Raw genomic sequence first — 5186 nt, 5'->3', positions numbered from 1 at the left:
GAAGAGGTGCCAGAGGGGCACCAGGGGGTGCCCACAAGGCTGCACGGCGCGGCCACCTCCCCAGGTCGTGCCATGGGGGCTTGTGGGCAGCCCACTGGCCCACTGGCACCCCTCTTTTTCTATATGGAGGGTTTCGTCCACGAAAAAAATGAAGGAGGAGCTTTCTCGTGGATCCGCCGCCACGAGGCGGAACTTGTGCATAACCAATCTAGAGCTCTGGCAGCACGATCCTGCTGGGGAAACTTCCCTCCCGGAGGGGGAAATCGTCGCCATCGTCATCACCAACACTCCTCTCATCGGAGGGGACTCATCACCATCAACATCTTCATCAGCACCATCTCATCTCCAAACCCTAGTTCATCTCTTGTAACCAATCTCCATCTCGTGACTCCGATTGGTACTTGTAAGGTTGCTAGTAGTGTTGATTACTCTTTGTAGTTGATGCTAGTTAGATTACTTGGTGGAAGAGTTTATGTTCAGATCCTTGATGCTACTCATTACCTCTCTGATCATGACTATGATTATGCTTTGTGAGTAGTTACTTTTGTTCCTGAGGACATGGGATAAGTCATGCTAATAATAGTCATCTGAATTTGGTATTCATTTGGTATTTTGATATGTTGTATGTTGTTTTTCCTCTAGTGGTGTTATGTGAACGTCGACTACATAACACTTCACCATTATTTGGGCCTAGAGGAAGGCATTGGGAAGTAGTAAGTAGATGATGGGTTGCTAGAGTGACAGAAGCTTAAACCGTAGTTTATGCGTTGCTTCGTAAGGGGCTGATTTGGATCCACTAGTTTAATGCTATGGTTAGACTTTGTCTTAATTATTCTGTCGTAGTTGCGGATGCTTGAGAGAGGGGTTAATCATAAGTGGGATGCTTGTCCAAGTAAGGGCAGTACCCAAGCGCCGGTCCACCCACATATCAAACTATCAAAGTAACGAACGCGAATCGTATGAACATGATGAAACTAGCATGACATAAATTCCCGTGTGTCCTTAGGAGCGTTTTTCCTCCTATAAGACTTTGTCCATGCTTGTCCCTTTCTACAAAAGGGATTGGGCCACTTGGCTGCACCGTTGCTACTTTTGTTACTTGTTTCTTGCTACGAATCATCTCACCACACAATCACTTGTTACCAACAATTTCAGTGCCTGCAGATTTTACCTTGCTGAAAACCACTTGTCAGATCCTTCTGCTCCTCGTTGGGTTCGACACTCTTACTTATCGAAAGGACTACGATTGATGCCCTATACTTGTGGGTCATCAACCCGCCACGTCCGACACAACACGCCTATAAGCCGCCATCAAAGGATCCCTGGAATCCCATGTTCCAGAGACTTGTTGTGCCACCAGATCTGAGTCGCCCACGCATCTGACTCGAGTGAGGTTCATCTCTTTGGTGATTCTAAGCCCATGGAGCAAAGCTTCGTATTCAGCCGTATTGTTAGTACATGGGAACATGAGTCGGAGGACATAGCAAAACTTGTCACCCTGAGGTGAAGTTAGTACCACGCCAACCCCCGAGCATTCCAGCTGCCTAGACCCATCAAAATAGATAGTCCAATACGTGTGATCAAGTCTATCTTCTGGAATTTGCAGCTTGGTCCAATCGTTGATGAAATCCACTAAGGCCCGAGACTTGATGGACGTGTGGGGAGTATATTTCTCATGGTGAGGACCAAGCTCGACGGCCCACTTAGCAATTCGCCCAGTTGCCTTACGGTTTTGTATAATGTCGCCAAGTGGCGTAGAGCTGACTACCGTGATCGGGTGCTCATGGAAGTAGTGCTTTAGTTTCCGACTCGCCATGAAGATCCCAAAAACCAACTTCTTCCGTTGTGGATAACGCTGTTTGGAGAGTGTTAAGACTTCGCTAACAAAGTATACCGGCCTTTGGACCGGATATTCCTTTCCTTCTTCCTTGCGCTCGACAACCACTGCAATGCTTACTGCCTTAGAGTTGGCAGCAATGTACATGAGCATAGGCTCTTTGTCAATAGGAGCGGCTAGAACGGGCGGCTCAGCTAGTTGTTTCTTCAAGGTCTCGAAAGCTTCGTTGGCCTCATCCGTCCAGACAAAACGGTCTGTTTTCTTGAGCAGCTGATAAAGAGGGATGGCCTTCTCCCAAAGGCGACTTATGAAATGGCTTAGAGCCACAATACGACCTGCCATGCGTTGAACTTGGTTGATATTGGTTGGCTTGCCAAGTGAAGTAATCTCCTTGATTTTGTCCGGGTTAGCCTCAATGCCTCGTTCTGGCACCAAGAAACCCATTAACTTCCCTGCATGAACACGGAAAACACACTTGGTCGGGTTAAGCCTCATCTGATACACGCGCAGATTGTCAAAAGTCTCCTTAAGATCCTCCAAGAGTGACTCTTTCTTCTGGGATTTCACCACTATGTCATCAACATAGGCATGAAGATTGCACCCAATTTGACTGTGTAGGCAATTCTGGATGCAACGTTGATAAGTCGCCCCCGTGCTCTTGAGCCCAAACAGCATAGACACATAACAAAAGGCACCAAAGGGAGTTATGAACGACGTCTTCTCCTGATCCTCCAAAGCCATTTTGATCTAGTGGTAACCCGAGTATGCATCCAAAAAACACAGCCGCTCGCAACCCGCCGTAGAGTCTATGATTTGATCAATACGAGGGAGGGCGAAAGGGCCTTCGGGCAAGCTTTGTTGAGGTCGGTGTAGTCAATGCACATGCGGAAGGTACCATTCTTCTTGAGTACTAAAACCGGATTGGCCAACCACTCTGGATGAAAAACCTCCACAATGAAACCAGCGACCAAGAGCCGGGCTACTTCCTCCCCATTGCCTTATGCCTTTCTTCGTTAAACCGGCAAAGAAACTGCCGAACCGACTTCATCTTGGGATCAATGTTAAGGTGGTGCTCAGCGAATTCTCTCGGTACACCCCGCATGTGAGAAGATTTCCATGCAAAGATGCCTCGATTCTCATGGATGAATTCGATGAGCGTGCTTTCCTATTTGGGATCCAGACCCGTCCCAATGGTGAATTTCTTGGAAGAGTCGTAGGGCGTGAAATCCACCAATTTAGTGTCATCTATTGGCTTGAACTTAAGGGGCGGCTCTGAATCGATCGTGGGCTTCTTGAGCGGAGTCATGTCCACCTGGTCGACATTGGCCTGATGAAACTTTAGCTCCTCAGCTGTGCAGGCTCACTCAGCATAAGCCGCATATCCGTTTTCGCATTCTTCAGCTATCTTCCGGTATCCACTGATCGTGATAGCTCCTTTAGGGCCTGGCATCTTGAGCTTAAGGTAGACATAACATGGGTGGGCCATAAAACGTGCGTAAGCCGGCCGACCAAAAAGCGCGTGGTAAGGACTCTTGATCTTGACCACCTCAAACATGAGGGACTCGCTCCTGTAGTTAGACTCAGTGCCAAAAGCCACATTAAGTTTAATCCGCCCAACAGGGTATGCCGACTTACCCGGGACAATCCCATTGAGGACCGTGGAGGATGGCATCAAATCGCCTTCCGAGAAATTCATTCTTCGGAAAGTGTCGTAGTATAAGATGTTGATGTTGCTGCCTCCGTCCATAAGGACCTTGGAGAGGGTATAGCCCCCTACCTGTGGCGCCACGACCAATGCTAAGTCACCAGGGTTGTCAACCCGGGGCGGGTGATTCTCCCTGCTCCAGATAATGGGCTGCTCGGACCAATTGAGATACCTGGGGAGCGCCGGCTCAATGACGTTGAATGTTCTGTGCTTGACCTTTTTGTCCGTTTTGCAAGTACTGGTGGTAAACACATGATACTGCCCACTGTTCAACTGCTTAGGATTGTTCTGGAAACCGCCGCTGTCATTCTGCTGCTGTGAGCCTCCTTGTTGAAGTTGCTGCTGAAAACCGCCCTGCGCGTTATATTGTTGACTGTTCTGGACCTGATACTGCCCAACACTAGCCTGTGACCCGCCGTGTGGACCTGGTTTAGGAAAACCGCCAAACGGATTTCTGTGTGAGCCGCCGGACCCAAACTGATCCGGGTGTCTGCCATGACTACCTCCTTGGCCGTTTTTGAGCGCCTCGGCATGAAACTCCTGCATCGCATAGAGTCTTCCCAAGAATGGGTGGATGGACCTTCCGATGTGGTATGTTGTGGGCAGGGGCCCTTGAGCATCTCGTGATAGTTGTGTGGTTTTTCCCGCTGAATCCCCTTTTCTTCTGACGCTGGTTCCCGTTCCCAATGTTAGTATTGGCGACGAAATCAGTGGCGCCTTCCTGCTGCCTCTTCTTCCCTTGAACCGCGGGGTTGTAGTTGCCTCGCCCTTGGGACTGAGGGTGGCCTCTGGATGACTCCCCCCTCCTGGCGGTGCTGGTCTTATCATCATCCTCCCCGGGATCTTTGGTATCCTCTAACTCGGCATACCTAGTCAAAGTGTCCATCAGTTCCCCCATATCTTGCACTTTGCGCTTGAGTCGCCCAAGCTTCAACACCAAAGGCTGGTAGTGACAGTTTTTCTCCAAGATCAGCACGGCCTGAGCCGCCGAGATGCCATCCGATGAGTGGTTCACCTTAGAAACCTGTCACGTCCAATGATGGGCCGACTCATCTGGGCGCTGGATGCAGTGCGGTAAGTCGACAATAGTGATCGGGCGCTTGCAAGTCCCTCTGAAGTTTTTGACAAAATGTTCCTTCAACTCGGCCCAGGTGTTGATGGAGTTGGGCGGCAGGTTCTTTAGCCAAGTGTACACCGTCCCTTCAAGCATCATTGTAAAATACTTCGCACATACTGCTTCGTTAACATCAAGCATATCCATTGCAAGCTCGTAGCTTTCAATCCACGCCCCTGGCTCTAGATCCGGCGTGTAATTGGGAACCTTGCGTGGGCCTTTGAAATCCTTTGGCATACGCTCGTTGCATAGGGCGGGTGATAGACAGGGTATCCCAATGTTTCTACCACCTGTCTCGGCCTGCGTGGGGGGAAGGCAGCATATAAGCCGGATAGCCTTGACCCTCCGCGGCCGCCGTCTCCATCAGGCGGGCGGATCGTGCTACATCCACGAGGTCTTGAGCCCGGGTGTCAGGTATCCCAGGCGGGTTGATTTGTGGAGGCCGTCGCCGTTCACTCCTGGACACCGTGGGCGGGTCATTATGGCAGCTCCTCGTATGACTTGCTTGAGGTGTGGAGTGTATCCGCTCG

The sequence above is a fragment of the Hordeum vulgare genome, chromosome 3H (genome assembly GCF_904849725.1).
Source record: "Hordeum vulgare subsp. vulgare chromosome 3H, MorexV3_pseudomolecules_assembly, whole genome shotgun sequence".
Classification (NCBI taxonomy): Eukaryota; Viridiplantae; Streptophyta; class Magnoliopsida; order Poales; family Poaceae; genus Hordeum; species Hordeum vulgare.
This window is presented reverse-complemented; position numbering follows the sequence as displayed.